The 9,606-nt window shown below is 43.0% G+C and overlaps 1 long non-coding RNA gene across 1 annotated transcript; it reads right to left on the reverse strand.

Annotated features, from left to right (window-relative positions):
• Positions 1 to 335: 335 nt before the first annotated feature.
• LOC135254403 (uncharacterized) lies at positions 336 to 9,329 on the reverse strand. The gene is made up of 3 exons (XR_010329866.1): positions 8,295 to 9,329; positions 8,090 to 8,128; positions 336 to 3,463 (listed from the first exon to the last, which is right to left on the reverse strand). It is a non-coding gene; the product is annotated as an uncharacterized LOC135254403 (long non-coding RNA).
• Between the last annotated feature and the right edge of the window lie 277 nt (positions 9,330 to 9,606).

Consider the following 9,606-nt stretch of genomic DNA (forward strand, 5'->3'; position numbering starts at 1 on the left):
ACAGAGCCCAAACACTGAGGCAGAGGAACAGGAAACAGAGCCCATACTCTGAGGCAGAGAAACAGGAAACAGAGCCCAAACACTGAGGCGTGAGGCCCAGGAAACAGAGCTCAAATACTGAGGCAGAGGAACAGGGAACAGAGCCCAAACACTGAGGGGGAGAGGAATATGAGCCATCGTTTTAACTTTTCACTCTACGTCTTTCATGTAAGCCCCAAAATATAATCAACCCGAGTACCCCAGCATCTCTCAAACTATGGTGTGAGCAGTGCACTAATAACCCCCCAATTCCTTCACCCTCCCCCCCCCCCTCAGGGAGGGCCTGCCACCTCAAAAATGAGTCACAAGGTTTATTTTATGGAACCTCAGTCACCCTGTTGCTCTCAAAAATGATATGTCATTGTCCGATTTAAGAGCCTGGAGCTGGCCAGCTGTTCTCATAAACGATAATAAAAATATTTCACAGGATCAGAGTCACCGTGTCCTTCCAGCTGCTGTGGCACGGCATCCCGAGCGTCTGTGAGTCCAGCGCTAGTGACTCCTGTGAGGTGAGCTCTGTCAACACCTTAACAAATAACACACATTTCAAAAACGCACTGTTGATTTCTTGTAAATAAATCCTCATTTGTACTTCACTTACTTATCCATGCTGAAATTCTGCCTCACTGTTCTCTCCTCTCCAAGCCGGGTGACTCACAAGAGCCATCTCTTCCTCTATGGGTCAGGCAGAACAAACAGACCCGCGGGCCGCACAAACACTGCTAGGGGACATGTTTCTCCCAAACAGAGACCTTATAATTTCTGTGACTGCTGGGGAAGAATTGCTTTGAATGGGTGAAGAGGGGAGTTCTCATGGATAACTCAACATTGGTGACATGCATTTGATTTATTAAACATATTTGACGACTATATTTACATGACATACTGAGGCAATTTTTGAACCAGAACTTGAAGGTAGAAAAGACACACGAATAAAAACTTAATATAAATATTATACCTGAAATGATACCAGCGCCTGCAAACACCTCCTCTCAGAAACCCAATCTAACCATCAGAATGGAACATTAAATTGAATACCATCAGCAGCATATGCACTCTGAGAGGAAACAGATATAAACAGTAGATTCTCTTAGTGTCATTATCATTTGCAATCTGAATACGCACAGCAAAATGTTCCACGTAAAATCAGCCGCAATAAAGTTCTGTTAATAAACAGCCCTCTCTCACAGCGAAGGTATTCAGGTAAGATGAAAAATTATTTAAATTTGTCAAAAAATATTTTTTGTAAATAGTTTCAGAATATCTACAAAAGAGACTGCATCTGGCAGAAAATACCAGCCACCAATGGATTTTTGTAGAGAGCATATTGTGCAAATGTGTAGTGCGTTAGCCAGCAAACCAGCTAATTCGTTAGCAGCATTGAAACCCTGAAATGAAGGGCTGCTTCTGTGGCTAGAGTGCTGTCCGTTCAGCATCTCTGGTATCCAGGACCAATGACAGCACCCGCTTACAGACATGGACATAGCTAATGCCAGTAACGATGGAGCTGAACCCTACTGCGCCCTCAGTGGGATTATATAACATCCCATCGCTCTGCTGGGGACACTATGTTGAATGTTTGGAATGGGAACCACATTGGACTTGAAGCCAGAGAAGCCAGCAGGCATTATCTTCCTTTGAGATGTTTCTCTCTCGTCAGGCTGTGAGGATAATTCCAAGGCTTCCTGTCAAACTTGGCGACAACAAAGTTTAAATAATAAAAGTAATAATTCTACATCAAATGTGTTTTTGTTTTTACTGTTTGTTCCAGTGATGTATACATTCTATGAAAGGTGTGGTGATGGTGCCGTTGGGACAAACAGACTACAAAATGTTGAAACCTCACCCCAACACACATACTCACAAAAACACACACACACACACACACACGTCAGTGATCAGTGATGGATCACAGGCGATCAGGGTCTTTCACTGAGGATAACAGAGGAGCCCCATATCGGACATGCTTCACCTCCCTGTTCTGATAAACACCTTCTCCCCCCCAGGACACAGATAAGATGAGTGACGCACAAAAAACAAACAAACTCATTTCTCACGTCTCCTTTCTTCAGCTGAGGTCATGCAGTAAAATAAAGGGAAGGGGGACAAGAAAGAAAGAAAGAAAGAGAGAAAGAACTCATTTTTATATATTCGTTTTCTGGAATAGCTCTTATGATATAAACATAATTATAGAATTCTATGTTGCATTCTATCTTCTGAAATTTTATAATTTCTAGATGAATATGTTTTCAAATCAAATTCAGATAGGGTTGTGCCGCCCTTATGAAAATTGTTCCTGAGAAAGTCGTTGTGTACAGATGAATAATAACTAGGTTTATGTAAATGAATATGATTCTCACCCAACGGTGGTACATTTAAGCAGGTAAATAATGCAGTTTCCAGTAGATTCCGGCTGTGAGCACAAATTAATTCTGTAATTTGGGAGTGAAATGTTCAGTGCTGCTCAGCCTGAAATGAAACAGAATGAAACCCCCAACAGGGCGGGAGGGTTTCCAGAATCAAAATAAAAGGAGGAAGCAAAGACAAACAACCTGAAAGCAACGGCAACATGAATCACATAAAAGTACAAAAACATATGTGACCCACTGAAAAGAGAAGACAAATTCTCCTCTTATCCTCCTGCAGTGCGTCTGGACGTTAAATAAATAAATAAATTAATAAATAAAAATAAAAATAACTATCCATCCATCCATCCATCCATCCATTTTCTAACCGCAAAAAGAAACTATTTTATTGATATTAATGGCCAAATTTTTATAAATCACCAAAACGCAACATTTGAACTGAGCCAACCTTGGACTGCTTTTTGTGTGTGATTACAAGAAGCAATAAAATACCCACAATAAATTAAAAATAGCAATAATGATAAAAATAAAAACCACAAAGGCAGAAATCTCTACAAATCCATAGCCATTCTTCCCTTATCCGAGGCACATGCGTCTGTCACACAAAGATAAGTGCACAATATGGGCCACCTCTCTCTCAACCACAGGGACATGCTGCTGGGGGGGGCTGCGGGTTCAGCTCCGTAATGGACCTCCCTGTAAATGTGTTTCCTGTGTTCTGGCTCACACGCCGGTGGACAATGGCTTTCTGCTCTGCTTATCCACACGCCCTGAATGTGCCATGCGACCTCCTCACTTCACATGTCAGCTCTCTGGACGTGACCAGGACAGCGCATGCATGCATGCATGCATGCACAGCGCAGGCGATAAACTCACTGCAGGAGGGGCAGGACTCAACCTGGGGAGGGACAAGTCTCTACCTGGTGAGGGGGGGCATGCAGTTTGCTCTCAGGTGTCCCGACACTGGCAGTGAACACACACTCAACCAGCTGACACCGTCCTGGAATATTCACCTGGGGCTGAAGACTGTGTGTCAAGGGCGTGAAATCTGAGCAGATCTGGAAAGAGAGAAGATGGCCAATCAGCTGATGGGGGTGACACAGAGAGACATGGCGTGAGGAAAACATCTGTAAAACATAAACAGATCAGCAGAGAAAACTATAAAAATGTGCTGGATTTCTGTTACATGTTCTGTACATAAACATACGTACAAGGATTATCCATAAATAATACAAATATAACAGACAAAACAATCATAGATTTACACTATTTTCAACAGCTGTTTTTCCTTTCATGTCCATCCAGAGATGACGTACTTTTAAGGTCAACAGTAATAACAAGTGAGTCCATCATTTAATGCCAGCCTGAATTCAGTTTATCAATAAGTTATGAGAGAGAAGAAAAACCCTGGATAGAGAAAGAAAATCAGATGAGGATATTTGGGAAGGTGACTGCAGTTTACACAAAACATGCAGGAGAAATATGTTCTGAGGCCTGGATGAAAGCTCACACACCTGCTCAAGTCTGCTTCTAACAGATGAAAATGTGCCCCAGAAAAGACTGGAGTGAGACCACGTTCTGCACTCATGATCAATAAACACTTAAACTTTCTTTTTCTGCCGGGTCTCAGGAGGCTAATGCTGTTTGCAGGTAAAAAATGACGCTAAGTGTCAGGATGCTGTGTCAGAGACTCAATATCAGTGTCTGTAAGCTGCCAGGCTGCCATTTCCTGCCTCCGAGCTGTTTGGTGCTATCTCTGCTTTGAGAAGCTAGCAGGTGGCTGACACCTGGAGCAGGAATCCATTACCAATCGCAGCACACATCAGTAGCTGCCAGGTATGAACACGTCAAACGATGCTCAGAGATGGCAAGATTAGACTGTCAGTCTCAAATTGAGCAGTGGGCAGCAGCATGAATAATGTTGTACCTGGGAGGGATTGAGAGTTTATCTATTTGTCATACTTTGTGGTTGTGGTGGTGAGATTATTGAGTCAACTCTAAATACAGACTGAAAACTCAGTTATTATTTTCTATCTGCCAGAATCTAGTTAATCTATACGTAATAAATCTATAAAATTTCTTATAAACCATTCCACTACATTCCCAAGGATATTGCTCCATTGTTCAGGAATCTTCATGGCTGGGACCATGTCTAATATGTAATTCAAAGAGATATTTCTGTCATTCATTGCCACAGTTTCCTTACATTCCTAACGCTTCTCATACAATCTGTATTCAGAAACTGTCACACAAAGAGATGTGTTTGAAGAACACAACCCCTAAGTCCACTAAGTCCACCCAGGTCAGCTTGATATTAAAATAAATAAATAAATAAATAAATAAATAAAACAAGACTGGTAGACAACAAACCAGTAAAATTTAAATTCATTTATTTATATTATATGGCTGCATTAACGTTGGATGAAACGTTGGAGGACCCTGACCAGGGTGCCAGACACCCCCCTTCTGATTTAGATTCTGACTACACCCTTTCTCCCAACAGCTGGTGGAGATTATACTCAGCCTTCTGCTCATACAGACAAATCAACACTCTGTGTAACAGGGGGAAGTGTGTTTGTATACAAACAGCCGCTGAGCATTAAATATTTCAACCCAAGGTCCGGAGATAAACAGAATCCCAGGTGTTGGTATATTCTCACTACGCTACTGAGCAATGGGCTTTCCTAATGATTCTTTTACATCCAGACACACACACACACATACGTACGCACGCACGCACAAACACACACACACACACACACACACACGCACAAACTCTTTCTCCCACCAGGGGAAGCACTCATAACAGATTTACATTTTCACTGACACTTAAGGATAAGGAAGATATGGAAGATTTACAAGGATTTCAGTTTTTCAGAAACTGAATTCAAAAATATGGTGCGTCTTCAACGGACTCCCTTGTGTGTGCTTTTGGTAGAGACACCAAAAGACACTGATAGACTTTGGCAGAGGGCTTAATTTAGCCAGTGAGTCAACCATCTATTCAAGAACATCAATGCACTGACATCACAAGACTTGACAGAAAATCAGCTAGATGATAAAAACATCTGGCTGTTGTTTTTTTACTTGTCAACGAGAGTGGAATCTCTAAACCCATCAGCAACGTATTTTTGTTTTAGTTTTTACCAGCTAAATCCTTTGGGAATACATTGCTCTTTTTCAAGGATGACCTGGCCAAAACAAAGCAATATGCTAGACGCCACAGTCACAGCACTAATAAAAGAAAGGAAGTAACCACAGAAGAGACTATCATAAATATGTATAAATATATATATATATGTATATATATATATATATATATATATATATATATATATATATATGTGTGTTTTCCATTATAAAAAGCCGAAAGAACCCTGCTTTGTGCTTAAAGTGACTTAAAGAGACCAGCAGCTGTAGTGCATAGAAAATGAACTGAAGAGATTGCGACTGGTAGACAGGGGAGATAGAAGAACAACAGGAGGAGAAGGCTAAGGGAAAAATGGAAGGATATCAAAACTGTGGAGATGGGAGCTGACCTGGGCAAGCAGCTGAGAGAGAGAAGAGAGAGAACAGGAGGGGGGGGAGAGAGAGAGAGAGAGAGAGAGAGAGAGAGAGAGAGAGAGAGAGAGAGGGAGAGAGAGAGAAGTGCAGTGGTCCTTGCTTAGACAGGAAGCAGCAGTGTGCAGATTCTTATGAATGCCCTGACCCTCCAGTCAGCCTTGGTCAGGTCTGAATTATGCACTGTCAGTTGCAGTCAGGCAGCAGGAAGTCATTTCTTTCCTCACTTCCTCTGTGCAGACAGGTGAGGTGACACAGGCCTGAGTTTTAGTGCAGCCCCTGCCAACTAAATAGGGCGCAAAATTACAAACGATACCTTTTGAATCGAGTCCATCCCCAAGGCTGGCGATGAAAGCACAACTGCACAGATATTCATATCTGCTGGAATAAATCAGGGAATGTTCCCTCTTTGATGGGTCTGCTGGGTAAGCCTGTGGGGTGCTGGAGTCATTTATATGCTGGTGAGCAAACCTAGGGCCACAGCTTCATGGCTCATGTAATACTATTTTTAAATTCATTTTTCCAGCAGTAAATGACTGATCAATAAATGTAAACGTAATTTCATGAGAAATATATCAAGAAATAAATAAATAAGTGTTTACCATCAAAAATCAGAGGCTGCCACCTAGTGGCAGGAGGTTGTCCTGCAGCAGGGTGCAGAAGTGTGAATAAAGACCAGGAAACAGAGGGGGTTAGAAGGGGGATGAAAGAGAAAAAGAGCATGAAAAGGGTGAGTAATGAGTTGTGCAGAGGGAATGATTTTCCTGATGTGAATTTCTGAGCTTCATTTTCATGGTTTGAACATCTGAATCCATTGGTTTCATTAAAATGCACAATCACATGAAACGTCAGTCAAGATAATGACCTGGCGCAAACGCTCGGATCTGTTAATGGCAGCTATGTGATGGGAGGAAAGACTATAAATACCATCCACTAAAAATCCAACCTGACAATAAAATTGAGACACGCAACGCTTACACTTTACCAGTCACTTCGCATTGTTCAAAGAGTCCATAAACCAGACAAAGTGTTTGGTTGGACTAAGTAAAAGTTTGCATATCGTTCTTAAAACAGGCTGGATTAACCTAGGCCAGCGTTGGTGAATCCAGTTAAATGTGATAACCTTTAAATGTTTGCTACATTTTTCTGTAAAAAATTTATTTCAATGACTGTTTGAAGTACATGCTAAATGTTAATCTTATGGTCAACTACAGGCGTTTTGTCGCAGCAGAGAACTAGGTGTCCTGGGAGCCTGTCTGATCTCATTAAGGCTGTATTTAAGTGCATACACCAGCTTTTCCTTTGGCTCTGCACACTGTTCTCTGATGTAAATGTAATGATAATAAATGACTGCTTTTGACAGGAAGCTTTTGATACACTCTGCATTATTAATGATTTTCTCCATTACTGTGTAATGGAACAAGCATCTAAATGCTTCTCTGTTTGAAAGATCTTCCTCATAGTCTGTGCAACAGTTGTCTAACTTTGGTACGTATACCTCAACATGACTCTACCTCAACAGTGTCAGCTGTGACACAAGAAAAAAAATAAAAATAAAATCAATAATGTAACGGAGAACTGGCCCTTTCTTTAAATGGGACAGCAGATGTGGGAGGAGCCCCACAAGAGCTATCTTAAGTGACCAAACCCACTGCAGTCTGGAGCTTTGCCTTCTGAAAAAATATATATAACTTTAATATGGCATTTCAGAAAAAAAATTTTAATCTCAGCAAATTCCCCAAGTTTATGTTCTATACAATAAATACCAGCTATTCCACAGAGGGAACGCCTACTCTGTAGAGACTGCAGACCACTCATCTGCACAGCGCTCGCCTGTGTTGGGAAATGGGAAAGCTATCCCAGCATGCAATGTGCCAGGGCGGATTCTGAAACATAAATAATGAGAAAAGGCCCCCTGGGCCCAATAACAGAGCGGCCACCATGATGCCAGCTCATCGGCTTCCACTGACCCTGAATGGAGCAGAGAACAGACAGAATAAACATCATACGAACGCATTCGCTTCTGCTTCTGTGGAGGCTCTCAGTGTCCACAAACCAAGCTGGGCTCTGGCACCTCGCTGAGCTGCCTGATTGACTCTGAAAAAGAGTGGGAAAACACTGACCTATCAACGCAGGCAGGAGGACGGGCCATCCACAGCACCCTGGCAATAAAAACACAATAAAAACCAGAATTACCCACCTTAAAGAAAATTGCTCTCATCATAGAATGCATGATTATTACATCAAACATAATACCAAACACATAATAAGCTGTCTATAAAAATGTACCTTTATGTATTGAAACGCATCTCGTAGATTCCCCCTTACCTCACTGATGGCTGAACGAGGTGTAGAGCAGAGTCCCACATGCACTCCCGCGCATCCTAAACGGCTCCCATTGGCTGAATAAGGGCCCGGGCCGTTATTACCCAGGATGCAGGTGTGTTCCACTTCCTGTGGCACAGAGGAGGGTTAACTGCCACACACAGCGTGGGTGATCTGCCCGGAATTAAAAGGCAGAGAACAGAGAACCAGAAAGAAGGAATGGGGATGAGCTGACACCCCAGAGGTGAAGGAGGAGGAAATCGCGTGGCAGACCACGCCCACTGCGCTGGGTTTGTGGCTCAGGACCTGAGGGGCTCCTCGCGCTCTCCTGTTCCAGGTAAGCAGGGTCAGATCAACCAATCCGGTCCAGAGCACAGGAGGGTGATTCAATCTAACCGCCTAAAGGAGAGGCTCCCGCAAATCCATTCTGCTCTGCTCTTCTGCTGAATGACACCTGACTTGATTTCAGACTTGTGGACGAAGCACAGACGTGTTATTTATTTATTGCTGGTAGAGGTGAAGGGGCCTTAATTCCGTTCCTCCCAGCAGGGGGCCGTGGCCTTGTGTTTGTGTGCCTGGGCTAAGCCCGGCCGCAGAGCCACCCTGTGGAATACAAGTCAGCCGACTGTGATGACCACCGCAACCTCAATTACCTCACACTCACACTGAGGCCCACGCAGAGACGTGTGGCTTTGTCCCCTTATCCTGGACTGAAGCTCAACACCCGTCTCTCTGCCTACAACAATCTGAGGGAAGATCAACAGAGTGGATCAGGTCCTGAAAAGGCCCTGCTCAGTATAGGAATGCTTTTTTTATATGTGGAGAGAGCAGATGCTTCCCGCTGGAGAGAGATTAGCCTGGATAACTGTGCATCAGGCAGCAGGCATGGAACATGAAGGCCAGATGCACATCTACTGCTATTTAACAAAAATGTGTTTTTAAATGACGGTTAAGTGTTTGAAACAAGATGGCAAAATGGTAATGATGAGTATGATTTAGATTGTGATTACCGTATTGCCCAGGGAATTGCAGGCACACACACTCACACTCACACTCACACACACTCACGCTCACGTTCACACACACACACACACACTCACACTCTCACTCTCACTCTCACACACTCACACTCACACTCACACTCACACTCACACACACTTACACTCACACTCACACACACACACACACACACACACACACACACACACACACACCCACACACATATGCAATGTTACTCCCATTGACATCTAATGCTCATCCGTACCCAGTCCTTCGCAGTCAGAAGCTGCTACACCTAATTTCAGAACAACCTTA

The sequence above is a fragment of the Anguilla rostrata genome, chromosome 5 (genome assembly GCF_018555375.3).
Source record: "Anguilla rostrata isolate EN2019 chromosome 5, ASM1855537v3, whole genome shotgun sequence".
NCBI classification, from domain to species: domain Eukaryota; kingdom Metazoa; phylum Chordata; class Actinopteri; order Anguilliformes; family Anguillidae; genus Anguilla; species Anguilla rostrata.